At 45.4% G+C, this 26,141-nt stretch overlaps 1 pseudogene; it reads right to left on the bottom strand.

The window, feature by feature from the left end:
• Window positions 1–1,191: 1,191 nt before the first annotated feature.
• On the bottom strand, window positions 1,192–1,309 carry LOC126250229 (5S ribosomal RNA; annotated as a pseudogene).
• Between the last annotated feature and the right edge of the window lie 24,832 nt (window positions 1,310–26,141).

Here is a 26,141-nt window from a genome sequence, read left to right as displayed (position 1 = left end):
GGCGCGACCGCTACGGTCGCAGGTTCGAATCCTGCTTCGGGCATGGATGTGTGTAATGTCCTTAGGTTAGTTAGGTTTAAGTAGTTCAAAGTTCTAGGGGACTGATGATCTCAGAAGTTAAGTCCCATAATGCTCAGAGCCATTTTTTGTCCGAATATAGTACTAATGATAAGCGGCTTGACTGTCACCTAAAATTTTAAGGTCGAATAACAAGTACACAGTTTTTGTTCAGACGATTTTTGTTTATTTCAAAATAGTTTTCGGTTTGTTTGGTCATCTCCGGGGAACAACTGACTAGGGACCCTCTCAGACGTTAGTCAGTTGTCTCCTGAAGATGGCCTAACCTACCGAAAACTAGTTTGAAAGAAACAAAAAATCAATAGAACAAAAGAGTGTACTTGTTATTCAACCTTAAATATGAATTTTCCTACCGAGAAGTGACGGAAGAATCGATAAATAAGACGTCACCTAAAATATTTAGGCGTAATGTTGCGAAACGACATGAAATGGTGCGATATTAGTTGTAGAGAATGCAGATGGTCGTCTACGGTTTATTGACAGCCTTTTGCGAAAGTAAATTGATTCTATAAAGGAGATCAGCTATGGAAGTCTTATGCGGCCCGTGCTAGAGTACTGCGCCGTTTGGGGGGTCCTCAGCAGCTCAAATTGAAGGAAGTATCATAAGGCGGATAGGACGTCAAAGGGACCGACTTTAAGCAGGAGAGGCACCACAGGACATTTTAATTTCCACTGTCTATACTTTTACAAATAAATTCATAAAACTTTGTCAGCATGACCAGGAAGCATTCGGGATTCACGCTCATAGCAGTGGAAGTTCAAACACATAGCAAAATACATTTTTATACATGTGAAATTTCATCATTTTTTTCACTTACTATTGGCTGCATTTGTTGCCGTAGGTCCAATTTTCTTCAGAAGTAAAGGAGATTCTTCTACGAATTTTGCACTGCATACAAACCATACTTAAAAAGCACTCCGTCTTCAGGCCACAAGTGGCCTATCGGGACCATCCGACCGCCATGTCATCCTCACTGAGGATGCAGATCGGAGGGGCGTATGGTCAGCACACCGCTCTCCCGGTCGTTCGATGGGTTTCTTTGACCGGAGCCGCTACTATTCGGTCTAGTAGCTCCTCAGTTGGCATCACGAGGCTGAGTGCAACACGAAAAATGGCAACAGATCATGACGGCCCGGATGGTCACCCATCCAAGTGCCGGCCACGCCCGACAGCGCTTAACTTCGGTGATCTGACGGGAACCGGTGTATCCACTGCGGAAAGGCCGTTGCCTAAACCATACTTAAAGGTGTATGAAAATTCAGAATGTATTTAATTTATGAAAGAATGAATGAGCTGTTACAGCCTAAACTTCAAGTTTAGAAAAAAAACTCTAATATTATAGTTAATTATCTCTGTTTTTACCTCAGTTTTTAACAGATTTGGAAAATTCTGTAGTTTTACATTAAGCAGTTTGTGTTTAATAAGAAACGCAAAATACATTGAAGAATGTCTCTTACTTATTAAAAAAAGTGTACCTATGGCAACAAACGCTGTCAATAGTAAGTTAAAAATTTATATTTTGTTATGTTTTTGAACTTCCACTGCCGTGAGTGAGAATCCTGAAACCTTCCTGGTCATGCTGATATGCCCGCATCTCGTGGTCGTGCGGTAGCGTTCTCGCTTCCCACGCCCGGGTTCCCGGGTTCGATTCCCGGCGGGGTCAGGGATTTTCTCTGCCTCGTGATGGCTGGGTGTTGTGTGCTGTCCTTAGGTTAGTTAGGTTTAAGTAGTTCTAAGTTCTAGGGGACTTATGACCACAGCAGTTGAGTCCCATAGTGCTCAGAGCCATTTTTGAACCATGCTGATACAGTTTTATGAATTTACTTGTAGAAGTATAGACAGTGGAAATCAAAATGTCCTGTGGTGCCTCTCTGCTCCAAGTCAGCCCGTTTGACGTCCTACCCCCCCCCCCCCACCCCCCCCCTTAAGCAATTCAGAGACGCGCTGTTAGATTTTTTAACTGAGCGTTGCGATCGGCTCGAAACACTCGCGAAAAAGTAGAAATATAGATAACCAGCATGTATGAGAAATTGCTGAACGATTCTACTGCTTTTAAATTCATTTTGCGAAAGAACGTAGATGTACAGGGTGTTTGTAATTAAACTTACGCCACTAGAGAGAGCCCGCATGAAAAACAAGTGATCGTAGAACAACGAAACTTTGTAGAAACTTTTGTAAGTACATGCGGAAGCGAAATAACGAATAAACCACAGATAGAAACACGTTTTAATTTTCAAATGAGAGGGTAACATTTGTTAACTGAGCACCATGTTTACGTGCCAGGCTACCTACGTTGGTCAACGTGACGACCATCTCCATCCACGACAGCCTGGAACCGCACTAAAGGTACCATTTCACAATTGTTTACAGCACTTTTCGAGTGGTGGACCATGGGATGTCCAGCTGCCGTGACAGAGCTTGTTGACTGCTTGGGAATCGCACGTTGCATCCGGCGTTCTCAGCCATGGCAACAGTAGCTTCTTCAACAATTTGTATCGGCCTGTCCCAAATAGCCAGCTAATTCGATCTTCCGAATCATGTTCTTGAATTCACGTGCGGAAAGAGGGCCGTTCCGAATTCCTTTAATGCGTCGATACACGCGAATAGCAGCAGCACTATTGCTGCAGTTTTGGTAAAACAGCTTTGCGAGTAAAGCCCTGCTCATCTTGTCCCACGTTGAGTGACTGCAGCTGTAATGTACACCGATGCTTGTGTTTCATCTGAGACACACGAGAAAGACAGGCCGCGGCGCGTACGTCAGAGTACGTGACATTGACGGTCTTTTGAGTGGCAGCAGACGTCTACGGCTGGGAGCGAGTAACTGTTTCAGACAAGTTAAATAATTCTTGACTGCGTGTTTAAATGCATGCAAGTTCTCGATAGCACCCGACAAAATTAAGACATTCAGTGGGTATATTTTGAATTACATATTGTTTTCCTGTGGGTCCTGCACGATACCAAGCGTTCGCGAAGTGTGGCGGACAAGCCGAATAGGCAGGGTTCGTACATCTCGTAGGCCCAGGTTTCAACCCCACGTCGCCGTACCAGCACCGTCGCCTAATGGTAAGTCATGACAGTAACACTATTAAAAACGTAAATCCGGCAGCACACAGTATGAAATCATTCCTATAAAATGGTTCAAATGGCTCTGAGCACTATGGGACTTAACTTCTGAGGTCATCAGTCCCCTAGAACTTAGAACTACTTAAACCTAACTAACCTAAGGACATCACACACATCTATGCCCGAGGCAGGATTCGAACCTGCGACCGTAGCGGTCGCGCGGTTCCAGATTTTAGTGCCTAGAACCGATCGGCCACACCGGCCGGCCATTCCTATAAAGCTGGGTATCCATACGGTAAATAGTTTTCCGTCTACACTGGCTTAAGCAGCCGAAGTTTACTTGCAAGCAACCGGTATAGGGGAGAAAAAGGCTTGCTAAGAGTCATCCACGTAGTCATGTTTCCCTCGCTGCATCATTAGTAATGGTACAAAGTACCTTCATCACGCACTGTACAGTGGTATGTACACTGATGAGACAAAACAACATGACGATCTCTCAACAGCGTGTTAGCCCATCTATGGAACGCAGTACAGCAGCAGTTGTGCCTCGGATGGAGTCGACAAGTATTTGGTAGGTTACTGGAGATAAGTGGCACAGTTTCTACGCACAGTTCACACATTTAGTGTATATCACGGGCAGGTAGTTTGTGGAGCACGGTGCTGGCGTCTTACAGCCACCCACAAGTGTTCCATCTGGTTCAAGTCAGGTGAATTTGGTGGCCAAGACATTAACGTGGGTTCATTATCATGCTGCAAAAACTGCAACATAATTCTAGACCTGTGGCGCAGACAGTTATTCTGTTGGAAGACGCCATTGCCGTCGTGGAAGACACCAAACATGAAGGAATGCGACTTTGGCACGGTGCGTGTTTTGAGCAGGCGTTCGCTTGGATGACAGCATATCTAGACATGAGCATCGACCTGGTGTAACAAGAAATGTCATTCGTCCGACCGGGCGATACGTTTCCACTGATCCGCGGTCCAATTTCGGCGTTCTCATTCCCACTGCAGAAGAAATCGTTAGGTCAACAAAGGAATACTTAGGTGTGATCTGCTGCGGAGCCCCAATTTCAGCAGTTTGCACTGAAAGGTGTGCTTCGTAACACTTTTGCCTGCTCCGGCGTTGTAATTTTTCGTCAGATCTGCCACAGATCGCCGCTTATCCTGCTTTACAGAAGGAGCAAGCCTGCGACCTCTAGGATCTGTGATGCGGCGTGGACGTGCAGCAACTTACCACGTGTTCATGGTTTCAGCATCCTTCAACCACTTTCCGTAGATGCTCACGACAGTAACACGCGAACAGGGGACCAGCTCTGCCGTTTCCGAGATTTTCGTCCCCAGTATTGGAGTCCGGGCCGTAACAATCTGCCCTATGTCGAAGTCGTTTATATTGTTGGATTTCCCCATTTGCGGCCAGTATGTTCGGCAGAACTATTTCCCATTCGTCTCTCCTCCGCTTATATACCCACATACAGGGTGTTTCAAAAATGGCCGGTATATTTGAAACGGCAATAAAAACTAAACGAGCAGCGATAGAAATACACCGTTTGTTGCAATATGCTTGGGACAACAGTACATTTTCAGGCGGACAAACTTTCGAAATTACAGTAGTTACAATTTTCAACAACAGATGGCGTTGCAAGTGATGTGAAAGATATAGAAGACAACGCAGTCTGTGGGTGCGCCATTCTGTACGTCGTCTTTCTGCTGTAAGCGTGTGCTGTTCACAACGTGCAAGTGTGCTGTAGACAACATGGTTTATTCCTTAGAACAGAGGATTTTTCTGGTGTTGGAATTCCACCGCCTAGAACACAGTGTTGTTGCAACAAGACGAAGTTTTCAACGGAAGCTTAATGTAACCAAAGGACCGAAAAGCGATACAATAAAGGATCTGTTTGAAAAATTTCAACGGACTGGGAACGTGACGGATGAACGTGCTGGAAAGGTAGGGCGACCGTGTACGGCAACCACAGAGGGCAACGCGCAGCTAGTGCAGCAGGTGATCCAACAGCGGCCTCGGGTTTCCGTTCGCCGTGTTGCAGCTGCGGTCCAAATGACGCCAACGTCCACGTATCGTCTCATGCGCCAGAGTTTACACCTCTATCCACACAAAATTCAAACGCGGCAACCCCTCAGCGCCGCTACCATTGCTGCACGAGAGACATTCGCTAACGATATAGTGCACAGGATTGATGACGGCGATGTGCATGTGGGCAGCATTTGGTTTACTGACGAAGCTTATTTTTACCTGGACGGCTTCGTCAATAAACAGAACTGGCGCATATGGGGAACCGAAAAGCCCCATGTTGCAGTCCCATCGTCCCTGCATCCTCAAAAAGTACTGGTCTGGGCCGCCATGTCTTCCAAAGGAATCATTGGCCCATTTTTCAGATCCGAAACGATTACTGCATCACGCTATCTGGACATTCTTCGTGAATTTGTGGCGGTACAAACTGCCTTAGACGACACTGCGAACACCTCGTGGTTTATGCAAGATAGTGCCCGGCCACATCGCACGGCCGACGTTTTTAATTTCCTGAATGAATATTTCGATGATCGTGTGATTGCTTTGGGCTATCCGAAACATACAGGAGGCGGCGTGGATTGGCCTCCCTATTCGCCAGACATGAACCCCTGTGACTTCTTTCTGTGGGGACACTTGAAAGACCAGGTGTACCGCCAGAATCCAGAAACAATTGGACAGCTGAAGCAGTACATCTCATCTGCATGTGAAGCCATTCCGCCAGACACGTTGTCAAAGGTTTCGGGTAATTTCATTCAGAGACTACGCCATATTATTGCTACGCATGGTGGATATGTGGAAAATATCGTACTATAGAGTTTCCCAGACCGCAGCGCCATCTGTTGTTGAAAATTGTAACTACTGTAATTTCGAAAGTTTGTCTGCCTGAAAATGTACTGTTGTCCCTAGCATATTGCAACAAACGGTGTATTTCTATCGCTGCTCGTTTAGTTTTTATTGCCGTTTCAAATATACCGGTCATTTTTGAAACACCCTGTAAAAGAAATTGAATAACTTCGGTACCGAGAGTTCCGGAATCAGTACAGAAAATTGGAATAGAGATCAAAATAAACATCATTTCCGCTCTTTTTATTGCTCATGAAGACCACACACTGTATGTTGTACCACTATATAGCGAGACCTTCGGAAGTGGTGGCCCAGCCTGCTGTACACACCGGTACCTCTAATACCCAGTAGCACGTCCTCTTTCATTGATGCATGCCTGTATTCGTCGTGGCATACTATTCACAAGGTTATCAGGGCACTGGTGGTCCATATTGTCCCACTCCTCAACGGCGAATCGACGTAGACCCCTCAGAGTGGTTGGTGGGTCACGGCGTCCATAAACAGCCCTTTTCATTCTGTCCTAGGCATGTTCGATAGGGTTCATAACTGGAGAACATGCTGATCACTCTAGTCGAGGGATGTCGTTATCCTGAAGGAAGTCATTCACAAGATGTGCACGATGGTGGTGGGAACTGTCGTCCATGAAGACGAATGGCTCGCCAATATGCTGCCGATATGGTTGCACTATCGGTCGGAGGATGGCATTCACGTATCGTACAGCCATTACGATGTCTTCCATGACCACCAGCGGCTTACGTCGGTCCCACACAATGCCACCCCAAAACAATAGGGAACCTCCACCTTGCTGAGCTCTCTGGACAATGTGTCTAAGGCGTTCAGCCTGATCGGGTTGCCTCCAAACACGTCTCCGAAGATTGTCTATATCACTAACGTCGATTTGCAGGAGGGTTTTGTAACATATACTGTGTTCGAACATTATGAAGTACCTCGAAGAAAACGATTTATTGACACGTAGTCAGCAGGGTTTCAGAAAATGTCGTTCTTGTGGAACACAACTGGGTCTTTATACTCATGAAGTACTAAGTGTTATCGACAGGGGATGTCAAATTGATTCCATATTTTTAGATTTCCAGAAGGCTTTCGACACCGTTGCTCACAAGCGTCTTCTAACCAAACCGCGTGCCTACGGAGTATCGCCTCAGTTGTGCGACTGGATTCGTGATTTAATGTCAGAAAGGTAACAGTTCGTAGTAATAGACGGAAAGTCATCGAGTAAAACAGAAGTAATATCCGGCGTTCTGCAAGGAGGTGTTATAGGCCTTCTATTGTTCCTGATCTATATTAACGACATAGGAGACAATGTGAGTAGCCGTCTCAGATTGTTTGCAGATGATGCTGTCATTTACCGTCTTGTAAAGTCATCAGATGATCAAAACGACTTGTAAAATGATTTACGTAAGATATTTGTATGGTGCGAAAAGTGGCAATTGACCCTGAATGAGGAAAAGTGTGAAGTTATTCACAAGAGTACTAAAAGAAATCAGATAAATTTCGATTACGCGAAAAGTCACACAAATCTGAAGGCTTTAAATTCAACTAAATACTTAGGAATTACAATTAAAAACAACCTAAATTGGATCACATAGATAATATTGTGGGTAGAGCAAACCGAAGACTGAGATTCATTGTCAGAACACTTAGAAGTTGCAACAGGTCTACCAAAGAGACTGCTTCCACCATGCTTGTACGCCTTATTCTGGAGTATTGCTGCGCGGTGTGGGATCCGAACCATGTGGGACTGACGGATGACATCGCCAAAGTACAAAGAAGGGCAGCTAGTTTTGTATTATCGCGAAATAGGGGAGATAATGTCACAGACATGATAGGTGAGTTGGAGTGGCAATCATTAAAACAAAAGATTTTTCGTAGCGACGGGATCTTCTCACGAAATTTCAATCAACCGTTTTCTCCCACGATTGCGAAAATATTCTGTTTGCACCCACCTACATAGGGAGAAATGATCATCAAGATAAAATAAAGGAAATCAGGGCTCGCACAGAAAAATTTAAGTCCTCGTTTTTCCCGCGTGCCGTTCGAGAGTGGAGCGGTAGAGAGACAGCTTGAATGTTGTTCATTGAACCCTCTGCCAGGCACTTTATTGTGAATAGCACAGTAATCACGTAGATGCAGATGTCTGGTTGAAGGCATATGCGACACTCAACGGTGAAGAGAACGTGATGGCAATCCTGAGCGGTCCATTCTGCATGTTGTTGGGCCCATCTGTACCGCGCTGCGTGGTGTTGTGGTTGCAAAGAGGGACCTCGCCATGGACGTCGGCAGTGAAGTTGCGCATCATGCAGCTTACTGCGCGCAGTTTGAGTCGTAACACGACGTTCTGTGGCTGCACGAAAAGCATTATTCAACCTGGTGGCGTTGCTGTCAGGGTTCTTCCGAGCCATCATCCGCAGGTAGCGGTCATCCACTGCAGTAGTAGCCCTTGGGCGGCCTGAGCGAGGCATGCCATCGACAGTTCCTGTCTCTATGTATCTCCTCCACTTTGGTTCACTCCGAGACGCCTGCACACTTCCCTTGTTGAGGGCCCTTCCCGGCACAAAGTGACAATGCGGACGCGATCGAACCGCGGTATTGACCGTCTAGGCATGGTTTAACTACAAACAACGACCCGTGTACCTCCTTCCTGGTGGAATGACTGGAACTGATCGGCTGTCGGACCCCCTCCGTCTAATAGGCGCCGCTTATGCATGGTTGTTTACATCTTTGGGCGGGTTTAGTGACACCTCTGAACAGCCAAAGGGACTGTGTGTGTGATACAATATCCACAGTCAACGTCTATCTTCGGGAGTTCTGGGAACCGGGGTGATGCAAAACTTTTTTTTATGTGTGTACTTTCCTTGCGCTGGCATGTACCTTCTACGCCACCTGGAGATGGCCTGTTTGGAGGTGGGCAATGGTCATAATGTTTTTGAGCTTCAACGTAGGTAGAGGTAGAATTGGAAGGTCCTCCTGACGCTATTGTCACAGGGGCGCAGAGGAAGCGGTTGTATAACGACCGTCGGAGCACAAGCCGCATATGACGATGGCCGGTCAGAGGGGCGCAGGGAAAGCGACCATGCGGGCAATGAGCTGCGGGTCGTATCTGCTCCTCTCTGGAGCTCAATGGGCAGGCATGCCACGACTCATGCGAGATAACACTACCCACGCGCTAGAAATGCATTTAATGCGGCAAAGGCATCGCAACCTCCTCCTCTGTGCGCTCGAGCGCATTAACTTCCGGTTTTGCTTGCGTGAGAGAATGTTGCTGGTACTGGTTAATAAAGCGCTCCTTAAGGGTTTCTTCAGTGAAGAGTGTTCCTTAATTGCTATTACGCTATTGTACAGGTTGTCGCGGGGACACAACCTATTTACATATTAGTGCGAGAACTATCTCCCGACATATTTTCCTCTGAAGAAAAGTCCATTTCTTTAAACTCTTGAAGTGTTTAGTATGAATTGTGGAACACCGTCTACATGGACACACTGTGTACTTGTAACAGCAATAACAGTATTATTATTTTACTTACAATTATTTCGATAATGAAAAGTAGTGTATCAACTGGTAATCCGTAGCGACGTATCTTTCAAAGCGGTAAATTTTCCGATCCAAAATGAACGTTACCGACTGGTATTATGTAAATAACATCTGTCACAAGAGAGAGCTGCAATTTGGAGCTTGGTTCCTTTTCAGTAGGATCGCTCCGCGCATTTCCACAGCACGTCCTTTCGAAAGACGAGTCTCACAGCCGGCTCGGTGATACGCACATCCTGTGTCAGCACACTTTGGACGAAGGAATGGAATTTCTCTTGGCGCAGGTGGCATTCGGGAAGTTTCTCATTGCACAATGTACGCTTTTACTGGACTTCAGAGACTAGACTTACTTTTTTCAAAGGAATTACTACAATGGGCGCATCCGCGAACCCTCCCGCGGTCAGAAAAATGGTACCGAATCCTCTTTAGCCCGCAAGGGTCTGAAAAACGATGGGACCGAATACTCCCGTTTGAAGCAGGTAGCAGTTCTAAACGTTATGAATACTCCAAGCAGGCAAAGGAAAAGCATATGAAGTTACAGTAGAAGATGTAAAAAGTTTTCGAGTGTACTGTACGTTTAAAAGTTTTATCTATTATCTTATAAGTCCAGCCGGCACAGCAACAGCGACTAAGTCCACGCGCAAAGCGTGCGTAAGTGAATCAAAATTTTTTGTTTAAAACATGGGAGGGGTAGGGAAATGAGATAAGGAACATGGCAGAGATAATTATATTATTGTCTATAATACAGCATACAATGTGTCAGTTTGGGAAGATTCGGTCCTGTTATCTGCTTACCTACCTGGTTTCGGGAGGATTACGGGCTGCGCCCTCTACAATGCAGGAGGAATTTTTATGAGTAATGCTGGTAAATTATAGTATGAAAGGCTGTGTCAATTGGCGCCAAACAGAGAACTGCAGGCAATGGAGAGGGGAGTGTAATTAATGGAAATATCAGCTACTGAGACCAAATTAAAGTAATCTTCACTACAGTACTGACTGACTGAAGTGCCTAAATTTTTAACAAGATATTTTGGAGTTTTCCTAATGTCGCGAACTATAACAGTTTATTGTGTATCGTTTTTGAGGATAGAAGGCGTGTTTTCGCGTCCTGAAAGTCGCAGAACGTGGTGATTATTTTCGACAGCTTCCAGTTTCTTAAGAAGGAAGAAGTTATCCAGTATGATTGGTATAGTCAAGTTCCTGGCATGGAGTGTTGGTGCAACATCGCATTTAAACTTCTGTTCGCGATTGCGGTGTTCTATTGGCCCCTCTTCTAATTCTTGAAAGCAAGTTTGTTTCGATTAGCCAAAGCGGATGTTATTTTTCATTGGCACCCTACTGTTGGGTAATAGAACAGAAAGCTCTCTGTATTGGATGTTGGTTGCAAAAACGCACTTGATAGAGTGTGTTAAAGTGGAAATAAACCTTATTGTTACCGTGGAAACTTAAGTATTTATTTTTTGAAATTTGTTTATGAGAGATTTGACGGATATACTTTTGATCTGTTATACCTATATATTTTTGTTTGGGAAATTCCAGTGACGTTGCAAGGAACGGGTTTGGAGATATCTTTGTGCTATCACATTGCTACGCGGCTCATGTCAGAAGTTTAAGAGTTAATAACTATTAGAAAAAAACTTTTTGCTGTTGAAGGTTAAGAGGTTGATTCAAGTACGCCGACAGAACGTTTTCTTGACTGGCGGTTGCGAAATCGTGCGTGCCGTATCAAGTATGCCGACAGAACGTTTTCCTGACTGGCGGTTGCAAAATCGTGCGTGCCGTACTTCGCTTGAAGTACACGGGCAGTGACCGAGAGCGTTTATTTTGGGGTAGTAAGAGGAAAAATATTCCAATGGTTTTCATCATTGGTGACAAATTTGAAAATCACGTGAGATATTAAAAAGGGTGTAAGACACGGATGTAGTCTTTCGCCCCTGCTGTTCAATCTATACATCGAAGAAGTAATGACGGAAATAAAAGGAAGGTTCAACAGTGGGATTGAAGCTCAAGTGAAAGGATATGATTAATTCGCTGATGACATTGCTATCCTCAGTGAAAGTGAAGAAGAATTAAAGGATCGGTTGACTGGAATGAACAGTCTAATAAGTACAGAACATGGATTGAGAGTAAATCGAAGAAAGTTGAAAGTAATGATTAGTAGCAGAAATGAGAGCAGCGACAAACTTAATATCAGAACTGGAGGTCTCGCAATAGACGTAATTAAGGAATTTTGCTACGTAGGCAGCAAAATAACTCTTGACAGACGGAGGAAGTAGGACATAAAAAGCTGACTAGCACCGGCAAAAAGGGCATTCCTGGCCAAGAGAAGTCTACTAGTATAAAAAACAGGCCTTAATTCGAGGAAGAAATTTCTGAGAATGTATATTTTGGAGCACAGCATTGTACGGTAGTGGAAAATAGGGATGGGAAAACCGGAACAAAAGAGACGAGAAGCATTCGAAATGTGGTGCTACAGACGAATGTCGAAAATTAGGTGTACTGATAAGGTAAGGAATGAGGAGGTCTTTCCCAGGATCGGGGAGGTAATGAATATATGGAAGATACTGACAAAATGAAGGGACAGGATGATAGGACATCTGTGAAGACACTGGGGAATAGCTTCCATGGTACTAGAAGGAGCTGAAGAGGGTACAAACTGTAGAGGAAGGCAGAGGTTGGAATACATCTAGCAAATAGTTGAGGACATACTCTGAGATGAAAAGAGTGTGGAAAATGTACCGGGAATCGAATTTGGGTGCTGCTATTGAGATTGAAATTTTTTTATTTCCGAGTTTTTTTCTAATTATTCTCATTTATTCTCTGTCCAAAGTAATCTACTGGATTACGTACTTCCTACGTCGCTTGCAGCAGTCAGCAGATACTGTACAGGACTCTGTGGGTAGATGGCAACATTGCTCTGCTTCAGGAGTCATGTACTGACAAGAGATGACACACCTGGATAGCCGAGCGCGTTAAAGCGCCGCTTCCAGGGTACAGGGAGGAGAGACGGCTGCTGAACCGGCCAGGCTGGATGTGCTCTTAGGCAGTTTCCCACATCCAGCTACGTAAATACCGGCCTGGTCCCTACCTCCAGCCTCAGATACTCGCTACGCAAACAATTAGAAAAGCGTTCTCATACTTTAGTACGAAATTTAGACGCAACCAGATGGAGTACAGGAATTTCGTCCCGGCGCGAATGGGAGACTCAGGAACGACTTCGGGCCACCAGCTACCACTAAACATTACCTCAACCTATATAACAGTACTGACCCCGCAAGAGCCGGCCGCGGTGGCCGAGCGGTTCTGAGCGCTTCAGTCCGGAGCTGCGCGACTGCTACGGTCGCAGGTTCGAATCCTGCCTCGGGCATGAATGTGTGTGATGCCCTTAGGTTTAAGTAGTTCTAAGTTCTAGGGGACTGATGACCTCAGACGTTAAGTCCCATAATGCTCAGAGCCATTTGAACCCTTTGACCTCGCAAGAGAACGGAAAAAGGCGAAAGAAAAACACGCAGAAGACAAAGATGTTAATGAATAGATGGTATTCAAAAGCAAAACTAGCAAGGAAAGGCCATGACGTTGGGATCACAGATCTACTACAAATATTGTACACCTTTAGTAGGCCATTAAAACAACATAATTTGCAAGTAGTAAGGTGCACTACTCTGGCAGTTCCGAGAAAATCGCAAGTTTTTTAAGCGTTTATCGCGTAACTGATGTACTTGTGAGTGGGGAATGGCCGTTAGAATTGATGGTGGTCAAGTTCTCTGTAATAAAAAACTGAATGAAGAAATCAATAAAGAACGAGAATTTTCACGAAATTTTGGTGAATTTCGTCTATTTGACTACTTTCTTTAATTAAATTTACTTATTACAACAAACATATTTATGACTATCCACAAGTAAATGAAGAAACGCATAGTTTTCCTGAAAATTTATGCCTTTCGTTATTTGCGAAATCTCTTATACCTGTAATCTGGTAAGGTACCAGGAACTACGAGGGCAGTTCAATAAGTAATGCAACACTTTTTTTTCTCGGCCAATTTTGGTTGAAAAAACCGGAAATTTCTTGTGGAATATTTTCAAACATTCCCGCTTCGTCTCGTGTAGTTTCATTGACTTCCGACAGGTGGCAGCGCTGTACGGAGCTGTTAAAATAGCGTCTGTAACGGATGTGCGTTGCAAACAACGGGCAGTGATCGAGTTTCTTTTGGCGGAAAACCAGGGCATCTCAGATATTCATAGGCGCTTGCAGAATGTCTACGGTGATCTGGCAGTGGACAAAAGCACGGTGAGTCGTTGGGCAAAGCGTGTGTCATCATCGCCGCAAGGTCAAGCAAGACTGTCTGATCTCCCGCGTGCGGGCCAGCCGTGCACAGCTGTGACTCCTGCAATGGCGGAGCGTGCGAACACACTCGTTCGAGATGATCGACGGATCACCATCAAACAACTCAGTGCTCAACTTGACATCTCTGTTGGTAGTGCTGTCACAATTGTTCACCAGTTGGGATATTCAAAGGTTTGTTCCCGCTGGGTCCCTCGTTGTCTAACCGAACACCATAAAGAGCAAAGGAGAACCATCTGTGCGGAATTGCTTGCTCGTCATGTGGCTGAGGGTGACAATTTCTTGTCAAAGATTGTTACAGGCGATGAAACATGGGTTCATCACTTCGAACCTGAAACAAAACGGCAATCAATGGAGTGGCGCCACACCCACTCCCCTACCAAGAAAAAGTTTAAAGTCATACCCTCAGCCAGTAAAGTCATGGTTACAGTCTTCTGGGACGCTGAAGGGGTTATTCTGTTCGATGTCCTTCCCCATGGTCAAACGATCAACTCTGAAGTGTATTGTGCTACTCTTCAGAAATTGAAGAAACGACTTCAGCGTGTTCGTAGGCACAAAAATCTGAACGAACTTCTCTTTCTTCATGACAACGCAAGACCTCACACAAGTCTTCGCACCCGAGAGGAGCTCACAAAACTTCAGTGGACTGTTCTTCCTCATGCACCCTACAGCCCCGATCTCGCACCGTCGGATTTCCATATGTTTGGCCCAATGAAGGACGCAATCCGTGGGAGGCACTACGCGGATGATGATGAAGTTATTGATGCAGTACGACGTTGGCTCCAACATCGACCAGTGGAATGGTACCGTGCAGGCATACAGGCCCTCATTTCAAGGTGGCGTAAGGCCGTAGCATTGAATGGAGATTACGTTGAAAAATAGTGTTGTGTAGCTAAAAGATTGGGGAATAACCTGGTGTATTTCAATGCTGAATAAAACAACCCCTGTTTCAGAAAAAAATGTGTTGCATTACTTATTGAACTGCCCTCGTACTTTGCACTGCGACGCTGCAAGCTGCAGACACACAGGCAGGCCTCAATTGGCAGTTAACCTGCGTAGCGCCGAGACGTTGCTAATGTAACAAGAACGAATAATGTAGGCGCAAGATTTTTGAATATCGCAGAATTTACACTTGTACTACAAAAATGAAGGTTTGAGTGGGAGTCGAACCATCTTCTCGTACACTTTAGGAAACTCGAATGCTAACCACCAAGAACTCTAAATCTGGCACCTATGCACAGATAGATCAAGTACATAATAGACACGTAAAACTTCTCTTGCGATTTTCTCGAAATTTCCAGAGTAGTGCACCTTGCAATTTGCACATTATGTTATATTAATGGTATACTAACGGTATACGAAATCTGAAGTAAATTCGTGATCCCAACGTCATGCCTTCCTCTTGTAAGTCATCACATATAAGACACAGAACATATTTGCATGAAACTGCCACCGTCATCGCTAAAAATTTACCAAAAGTTAAACGTCCAATATTGGAGTGATATTTGGATTAGTACCGACCGATTTCATCCAGGCATGCGCATTATTTGTCCACTAGGTGAATATATAAATTTAAATAAAAAATAAAACGTTTCTCGTGTACGTTCAGTATAACACTCAGTACAACTTGCACAACAAAAGATTCACAATGCTGTACCTGCTTTACAAAAGTTTCTTTTGACATGGAGCTTGCTAGTTCACAAAGCATATAGAACGTAAACTACTTTCATTCACTTCTAACTAAACAAGAAATACATTCAATATGACAGAAATTCGTAAGTCTGTGTAGTATTGAGCAGTGGGCGAAATAGAATTTTATATATAAAAAAACGTGATGTGCTGGTCAAATCAGTTGAAAATCTAATTACGTTCACATAAATTGTCAGAAAAGAATATTACAAAAGGAAACTTTATAAAAGAAAACGCTACGGACAGAGATACAGGGTGTTCCGTGAGAAATGGTCAATATTCAGGGATATCACAGTACCGAAAGTCTAGTAAACTTGGGCTCTGAAATATACATCTTAAGAAATATGAGAACTTGTACGGTAGAAGAGACGTATTTTACATCAGCGAAGATGAACAACTGCTCTTAAGGTATTCCTTTTAGAGCACGTGTTTCCTGATATTACTCCTTTTTTGGTCCATAATACCACCTCTCAAAATATGGAAGACAAAGAACTTGCAGCTGAAGAGATTTGTTTCATATAGAACATAGCGCTTAGAGTTCATCTTTACTAGACTTTTTCCCTCGAATGATCGTTCCTGTCATATCCATGAATATTGACCATCAGACTCAGCAGTAGAGCTGAGACAGTGCTTAGATTATAGATAAGCGTTTACAGAGATCTTATATTGATAGTGAATAAAAAAGTTTTCTGTTTATTGAAATATGTGCAAGTATCTCGTAGAATCAGTTAGTAAATAGGTCTGATAATTTCCTTTGTTCCGTCGGAGGTTCGAATCCTGAATCAGACATGGGTGTGTGTGTTGTCCTTAGCGTAAGTTAGTTTAAGTTAGATTAAGTGGTGTGTACGCCTAGGGACTGATGGCCTCTGTAGTTTGGTCCCATAGGAACTTACCGCAAATTTCCAATTTCCTTTGTTTTTTCCTTTATTTATCTCTCTCCAGTCTTCATTGGGCTTTCGTATATTTTCTTTTTTTAAAGTTTTATTAGGCTTTCTCCTTGTTGCATGAGTCTTAGTGAAAGGAAGTGAGAGCTGAGAATATACCAGTAAATGAGATACTGCTTGCACAACACCACATTGGATAACAGTTGCGCCGAAATTGCGCGCTCTCAGAACTTGTAATATGCCAGTAGCCCTTATTTGGGAGGTAGTCTAAGGGGATCTCCCTTGGCAGAGAGAACGCCGTCAGTGGAGTTCCTTATTTACATTTAGGCTTTGGAGAGATCATGACTTCTGCAATTTGTGAAATTCGCTGGCGAGCCGGAGATCTGGTTGGAGGCGTAGATGGGAGGGGAAGGGGGGAGGCGGGCTACCTAAAATGCATCTCACTAAACTCACCAGAAGAAAAAGGTCACGTTACAAAGTCTGCGAACCTTGATACGAGCTGCCATTTTCTTTGACATGGAGTGCAAAACACGTTAGATGTACGAGTTGTCGATGTCCAACCTTCAGTCCGGAACCGCGCTGCTGCTACGGTCGCAGATTCGAATCCTGCCTCGGGCATGGGTGTGTATGATGTCCTTAGGTTAGTTAGGTTTAAGTAGTTCTAAGTCTAGGGGAATGATGACCTGAGATGTTAAGTCCGATAGTGCTCAGAGCCATTTTTTGATGTCCGACCTGTCACGATAAACTACGCAGATCGGCCAAATAGTAAGAATATCGACCTTGATATTTATTGCAGTGCTTGAGATGATGAATCAGATTATCCCTTGAGGTTCATATCCTGAGTATTTACGGGCTAACCACTAATGGGATTACTCTAGGACGTTCCTCTTGTTACGCAATCACAACTTTAGTTTAATACACTCCTGGAAATGGAAAAAATAACACATTGACACCGGTGTGTCAGACCCACCATAATTGCTCCGGACACTGCGAGAGGGCTGTACAAGCAATGATCACACGCACGGCGCAGCGGACACACCAGGAACCGCGGTGTTGGCCGTCGAATGGCGCTAGCTGAGCAGCATTTGTGCACCGCCGCCGTCAGTGTCAGCCAGTTTGCCGTGGCATACGGAGCTCCATCGCAGTCTTTAACACTGGTAGCATGCCGCGACAGCGTGGACGTGAACCGTATGTGCAGTTGACGGACTTTGAGCGAGGGCGTATAGTGGGCATGCGGGAGGCCGGGTGGACGTACCGCCGAATTGCTCAACACGTGGGGCGTGAGGTCTCCACAGTACATCGATGTTGTCGCCAGTGGTCGGCGGAAGGTGCACGTGCCCGTCGACCTGGGACCGGACCGCAGCGACGCACGGATGCACGCCAAGACCGTAGGATCCTACGCAGTGCCGTAGGGGACCGCACCGCCACTTCCCAGCAAATTAGGGACACTGTTGCTCCTGGGGTATCGGCGAGGACCATTCGCAACCGTCTCCATGAAGCTGGGCTACGGTCCCGCACACCGTTAGGCCGTCTTCCGCTCACGCCCCAACATCGTGCAGCCCGCCTCCAGTGGTGTCGCGACAGGCGTGAATGGAGGGACGAATGGAGACGTGTCGTCTTCAGCGATGAGAGTCGCTTCTGCCTTGGTGCCAATGATGGTCGTATGCGTGTTTGGCGCCGTGCAGGTGAGCGCCACAATCAGGACTGCATACGACCGAGGCACACAGGGCCAACACCCGGCATCGTGGTGTGGGGAGCGATCTCCTACACTGGCCGTACACCACTGGGGATCGTCGAGGGGACACTGAATAGTGCACGGTACATCCAAACCGTCATCGAACCCATCGTTCTACCATTCCTAGACCGGCAAGGGTACTTGACTTGCTGTTCCAACAGGACAATGCACGTCCGCATGTATCCCGTGCCACCCAACGTGCTCTAGAAGGTGTAAGTCAACTACCCTGGCCAGCAAGATCTCCGGATCTGTCCCCCATTGAGCATGTTTGGGACTGGATGAAGCGTCGTCTCACGCGGTCTGCACGTCCAGCACGAACGCTGGTCCAACTGAGGCGCCAGGTGGAAATGGCATGGCAAGCCGTTCCACAGGACTACATCCAGCAGCTCTACGATCGTCTCCATGGGAGAATAGCAGCCTGCATTGCTGCGAAAGGTGGATATACACTGTACTAGTGGCGACATTGTGCATGCTCTGTTGCCTGTGTCTATGTGCCTGTGGTTCTGTCAGTGTGATCATGTGATGTATCTGACCCCAGGAATGTGTCAATAAAGTTTCCCCTTCCTGGGACAATGAATTCACGGTGTTCTTATTTCAATTTCCAGGAGTGTATATTGCGAACACTGCCATGCTGGAAGAGATATCTCGAATTTTTTTGTTAAGACGACGGACATATCGGGAAACCTGGTTGTCGAACACCTCGACGTGGCAGAAGTGGTTTAATGTACGTTCGATTTTAACCTGACAACCTGTTTCTGCGTAGTAAAAAGATCTATAGAATACCACATGACCTCCTGCAGCTTGTCATGGTTTAGAATGAACACGTCGTCACACATCCATGATATAAAGCCAGATATTTGATTCGTCTGAGCATTCAGAGCGGTCATTGCTTGAAGATGCACTGGTGACGTCTGTTCTTCCACTGTATTTGGGCAACCCTGTGGGCGGAAGTAAGTGTATATTATGCGGAATCCTCATATATATATATATATATATATATATATATATATATATATATATATATATATCCATATGATACAGTACCATCCAGACACAAGCCATCCCCCTTCCCCCCCCCCCCCCCTTCTTCCTTGTTACACCCACGAATGGCGCGTTGGAAGACTGATTATGGAAATTTTGGGAACAATGATCGCCTTTTGACCTAAATTTTGAATCTGAGTTGTTGCAGATTGAACTTTTTCACGCTGTTGCTGAAACAGATGCAGATTTCCTTGTCAACACTTTCCACCATCTAGCAAAGCGTCATATAAACGAATGCAGATTGCTGTTTGCAGTTATGACAACGACGCTATTCACTAGGGACCGATAGGGAAGGTAATCAGCCGTATTCTATTCACAGAAATAATTTACGAATTTTGCCTGATCGATTTAAGGAAAGAACGGAAAACGCAAATCAGGGTGGCTCACTGGGATATGATCCATGCCCTACCCGACTGCGAATCCATTGTGCTAACCATTTTATCATCCAATTAACTTCACACTACATTCACAGGCAACAGAAGCTAATACGTACTGTAATATTTCAGGTGACTAATTGTCTGCCCGACTTTATATCCAGACAAGATATTTTTCGAAATCAGAATTATAGTAATACCGTCAGCTGCGCACGGGCGTTGATATAGATCAACAGAGACAGGTGAAACTGTGTGCCCCGACCGGGACTCGAACCCGGGATCCCCTGTTTACATGGCAGACGCTCTGTCCATCTGAGCCACCGAGGGCACAGATGATATGCGACTGCAGGGACTATCTCGCGCACACCTCCCGCGAGACTCACATTCTCACCTTGTATGTCCACACACTACATTCGTAGTGTCCCACCCCAACACACTCATTACTCGTGGAAGACATTCTTCCAAGTCCCGTGAGAGTTCGGGGAATATGTGCGCATCCGCACAGAGGAGGAAGGTCATGGCCGGTATCGCCAGAACTATATACTTATATAGATATGGTGTCTGTTTTTTCGGACATGTCCGAAAGAACAGACACCATATCCATACAAGTATAAAGATATTTTTCCGTTGTGTGTTGTTGAATTAAATTCATTCTTGAGAAAGGAAGATCCTACGTCACTGATAAGTTTTCAGAGCTTCTTACTTCGCACTCTGAACGTAACTAAATTTACAGGATACAGAAGAACGAGACCGACAAACAACGAGGGTCGTAGAGAGTTGCTTCTGGAATATACCGTGGATAGAACTCATATTCGAAAAAATGATGCAACGACGCCATAGGGCGTAAACAGTGTTAAGACAGACGTGGACGCATTGGAAGCCATCGAAAGACCTAAATTCCGTCAGGCACACTACGAGAAGTCCCATTTACAGTGCGTTAACGTGTAAACTCACATTTGGTGATGTAGGGACGGACTAACTTGCTCCAACGCTGAAGCTATATGGCGATGTTGGAAGACGTCTCCGAACATGGGTCCCTGCCTTCAAATTGTTGCACAATTTTTTAAAAAATAATTTATGTTTATTGGTACAAGTGTGAAGAACTTTTCATATATAACGTTTCGAAATCTACGTCATATTCCGCAAGCCACCTAACGGTGCCTGGCGGAGGGTACTTCTGGTATCACTAACTCATCCTCCCCTTCCTTGTTCCATCCACGAATGGCACGTTGGAAGAATGATTGTAGAAATTTTGGTAATTTGTGGTAAGTTCCTATGGGACGAAACTGCTGAGGTCATCGGTCCCTAGACTTACACACTACTTAAACTAACTTACGTGAAGGAACACACACACACACACACACACACACACACACACACACACACACACACACACTCGAGGGAGGACTCGAACCGTTGACAAGGGAGGCCGCGCGAAACGTGGCAAGGCGCGCCCCAGACCACGCGGATATCTCGTGCGGCAAGACTGACTGTCTTTGAGCCTCTGTCTAAGGCCTACTGCCTCGAATTTTCTCAAAATGGCTCTGAGCACTATGGGACTCAACTGCTGAGATCATTAGTCCCCTAGAACTTAGAACTAGTTAAACCTAACTAACCTAAGGACATCACAAACATCCATGCCCGAGGCAGGATTCGAACCTGCGACCGTAGCGGTCTTGCGGTTCCAGACTGCAGCGCCTTTAACCGCACGGCTACTTCGGCCGGCTTCGAATTTTCTCGTCGTGGTCATTTCGCGTGATGTACGTGGGAGGAAGTAATACGTTGTCCGACTCTTTCTGGGCAGCGCTCTCTCGAAATTTTAATGGTAAATCTTTCGATAATGCACAGCGCCTGTCTTGTAACGTCTTTCACAGGAGTTTGTTGAGCATGTAGGTAACGCTCTCGCGCCGACTAAACGATCCCGTGATGAAACGCGCCGCTCTTCATGGGGTCTTCTGAGTTCTGCCTTGTAAGGATCCTACATAGATGAACAGAATCAGTCGAACAAGAACCTTGTAAGCCATTTCCTTCGTGGATGAATTGCATTTCTTTAACCCTTTCAGTCCAGAATTTTTTGTACGAATATATAAAAATACGCACTCGTTCTCAAAATTATATTTCTTTAAATTTTTAAGGACCAAAATAATTAATTTTGAAATATTCGCTGCTGCAATAAATAGACTGGTTATTCAGTAAATATTACGCAAAATAACGTCAATAATATTCAGTTATACAGTGGATTATAACTAACTAACTAAGTAACCAACCACTTCCGTGTATTCTTGCGGTTACAAACTTCTGCGCGCTCGCTGCATTGGCTTGTTGATATTTTCATAGTGACGCCCAACAGCTGGCAGCACTGGTGCTTGATGGAAAGGCTGAACAGTCACAAATGTGTACATGTGGCTTCCACCGGGGAAAAATGTTTCTGTAGCGGCTAAGACACATTAAAAGATAATGTACATAATTGTAGCCAGAGGGTCTGAAAAGATGAAGATTTTTCATCTGAATCTATCTGGCGTTTTCATCAACTTAGGAAAATGTATCACGAACACAGCCCCTCGAATTTGTCGGTATCGTTTTGTTACGCACTGAATAAAAAGGGGTTCATTGCTATGCGGGGACCGCTTCCGTAGCAAGGATTGCCAACGGACGTCTGTTCGGTGGTCGACTCGGAGGTAAGCCAGTTCGAATCCTTGAGGTGAATGAAATTGTCACTGCCAGTATTTATCCGGCAGGGGGAGAAGAGATAGTGGCGTGAAGCTGTTCATCACCAGTCTCCTGGATTAAATTTAAAACCTCTCTGCAGAGTCTCATGACGCCAAGCTATGTTACATTGTTGCTGGTGGCACGTTGTCGAGTGGGACGTTAAGGTCGGGGGGCCCTGGAGAAGAGTAGGCTATGTGCTGGCATCTCATTATCATGCAACACTACACTATACAGGCGTTCTTTATACTCACCTACAACCTGAAAATACACATACGGCACACCTACCACATATCCGCAAGGAAAGGGACCGATGTGCACGGAGGAACAACGCCCTTTGCGATAGGCGGCTGAATCCATTCCATGGAATATCCTAGCCAACGATGTCATACGACGTGCACAGTTTTAATTTGAGCTGTGGGCAGATATAGATCAGGGTGGGCATATTAATATCACCGCTATAGGAGAAACGCGGTTACCCTACTTAAGATCTCTACATCGAACAGAATTTCTTGCCGTTTGTACAAAAACACTGAATTTTAATTTCAAGAATAATTCGGGGAACTGAACTGGGACATTATAATATTTAATATCTGCCAGAGACTTGATCTGCGACTAACGAAGTAAGTTTGGATCATAGACAGCTGGGAGGGGTTGATGATGATACAACAGATGTTTTAGAAACGTTCAGAGTTGTTCATTACTCGCTTTCAAATCCCAGAAAGAAAAAGGTTTGGCTCACCGCAGTCTGGAAGCTTTCTGCCTTGAAGCTACATTCATTGGTAGTGTTTATTTCTCTAATTCGTTATTCAAACGATCTTAAGCTAGCGTCTCAACGCTGATAGGATCCAGCGCAGACCTTCCCATTATGCAAAATTCTCTTGCGATTGTGGGGAAACGAATTCCTTGTTTCCAGCTCATTAACTAGCATCACAGCTAGTGATGGAGAGGCTTTTTAACAAATAATTTATGCTTTTGGAGCTGTTTTGTAGTATAAGTGCGTAGAACGTTTCGTCCAGAATGTCTGTCAGCTCTGGAAGAGCGTCATAAACACAACGGCAATAGTTGAATAACATATTGTTGCAACATTTGATGAATTTGTGGGTAAGATGATTTACAGTATTTTGTATTTGGGTCCTTTAAACTGTTGGACTAAAAATTTCGATGCTATGAACGAAACATCGACAGAGCTTGATACTTACACCACTGGCCGTTAAAATTGCTAAACCACGAAGATAACATGCTACAGACGCGAAATTTAACCGACAGGAAGAAGATGCTGTGATATGCAAATGATTAGCTTTTCACAGCATTCACACAAGGTTGGCGCCGGTCGCGACACCTACAACGTGCTGACGTGAGGAAAGTTTCCAACCGATTTCACATACACAAACAGCAGTTGGCCTGTGTTGCCTGGTGAAACGTTGTTGTGATGCCTCGTGTAAGGAGGAGATATGCGGACCATCACGTTTCCAACTTTGGTAAAGGTCGGATTGTAGCCTATCGCGATTGCGGTTTATCGTATCGCAACATTGCTGCTCGCGTTGGACGACATCCAATGACTGTTAGCAGAATTGGAATCGGTGGGTTCAGGAGGGTAATACAGAACGCCGTGTTGGATCCCAATGGCCTCGTATCACTAGCAGTCGAGATGACAGGCATCTTATCCGCATGGCTGTAACGGATCGCTCAGCCACGTCTCGATCCCTGAGTCAACAGATGGGGACGTTTGCAAGACAACAACCATCTGCGCGAACAGTTCGACGACGTTTGCAGAAGCATGGACTACCCTTGACGCTGCATCACAGACAGGAGCGCCTTCGATGGTGTACTCAATGACGAACCAGTGTGCACGAATGGCAAAACGTCACTTTTTCGGATGAATCCAGCTTCTGTTTACAGCATCATGATGGTCGGATACGTGTTTGGCGAAATCGCAGTGAACGCACATTGGAAGCGTGTATTCGTCATGGACATACTGGCGTATCACCCAGCGTGATTGTATGGGGTGCCACTGGTTACACGTCTCGGTCACCTCTTGTTCGCATTGACGGCACTGTGAACAGTGGACGTTACATTTCAGATGTGTTACGACCCGTGGCTCTACCCTTCATTTGATCCCTGCGAAACCCTAAATTTCAGCAGGATAATGCACGACCGCATGTTGCTGGTCCTGTACAGAGCCTTTCTGGATACAGGAGATGTTCGACTACTGCCCTGGCCAGCACATTCTCCAGATCTCTCACCAACTGAAAACGTCTGGTCAATGGTGGCCGAGAAACTGGCTCATCACAATACGGCAGTCACTACTTTTGATAAACTGTGGTATCGTGTTGAAGCTGCATGGGCAGCTGTACCTGTACGGGTCATCCAAGCTCTGTTTGACTCAATGCCCAGGCGTATCAAGGCCGTTATTACGGCCAGAGGTGGTTGTCCTGGGTACTGATTTCTCAGGATCTACGCACCGAAACTGCGTGAAAATGTAATCACATGTCAGTTCTAGTATAATATATTTCTCCAATGAATACCCGTTTATCATCTGCATTTCGTCTTGGTGTAGCCATTTTAATGGCGAGTAGTGTAGGTTCAAATGGCTCTGAGCACTATGGCACTGAACATCAGAGGTCATCAGTCCCCTGGAACTTAGAACTACTTAAACCTAACTAACCTAAGGACATCACACACATCCATGCCCGAGGCAAGATTCGAACCTGCGACCGTAGCGGTCGCGCGGTTCCAGACTGTAGCGCCTAGAACCCCTCGGCCATCCCGGCGGGCGGTAAAATAGGACAGGCGGCGAACTGTATCGGAAGTAACATCAGACATTAATTCTGGACAGAGTGCAGGTATTTCTGAACACACAGTGCACCGAACACTCCTAACGATGGGCCTCCACAGCTGACAGCTCATGCATGGTTGATGAATATCGATACAGTCTTATTCATGCCCATAGGAGGGCGCCAATCCGTCGTCTTCCAGGGGAACAACTCCGTGACACTTTTACTGCGGGATGTAGACTGGCTGGCGGCGGCTCCATTATGCTCTGGGGAACATGCACGTGGCCGGCTGGTGTGGCCGAGCGGTTCTAGGCGATTCAGTCTGGAACCACGTGACTACTACGGTTGCAGGTTCGAATCCTGTCTCTGGCATGGATGTGGATGATGTCCTTAGGATAATTAGGTTTAAGTAGTCCTAAGTTCTAGGGGACTGATGACCTCAGATGTTAAGTCCCATTGTGCTTAGAGCCATTTGAACCAATTTGAACATGCACGTGGGCACCCGTGTGTCCTGTGGAGATCTTGCAAGGCACCATGACGGCCAATAAATATCGTAGTTACGTACATTGGTTGCAGACCACGTACACCCCTTCATGACAATCACTTTTTCGGACTGGCATTGTTCAACAAGATAATGCGCCATGTCACAAGCAGTGTGATGGAGTGGTTCGAGGGACACAGTGGCTAATTACACTTGATGTGCTGACCTACACCCCCAATTCGCCAGCTCCGAACCCAATCGAACACTTCTGAGATGTGACTGAACGGGGCGTTAGAGCTCATCGCCCCCCTTCCCGGAATATTCGGGAATTAGTTGACTCTCGTGTACAGATGCAAGCACAGCCGCTGTTGTCAGTGTCAAAGGTGGACGTACCGGATGTCGGGTAGGTGGTCACAATGTTCTGGCTGATCAGAGTATACTGAGTGACAAAAAAATCTGAAGCAGTCAGTAGACATTTTGGATGTCAATGTAACTTCATACTCGAACGCACTATCGCCTGGTACGTAGATGGAGTTGTAATTTTCTGTAGTTGG

Source organism: Schistocerca nitens, chromosome 3 (assembly GCF_023898315.1).
Source record: "Schistocerca nitens isolate TAMUIC-IGC-003100 chromosome 3, iqSchNite1.1, whole genome shotgun sequence".
In the NCBI taxonomy this organism is placed as follows: domain Eukaryota; kingdom Metazoa; phylum Arthropoda; class Insecta; order Orthoptera; family Acrididae; genus Schistocerca; species Schistocerca nitens.
Note: the sequence above shows the minus strand (reverse complement) of the source record. Positions and strands in the feature narration are given on the sequence as shown.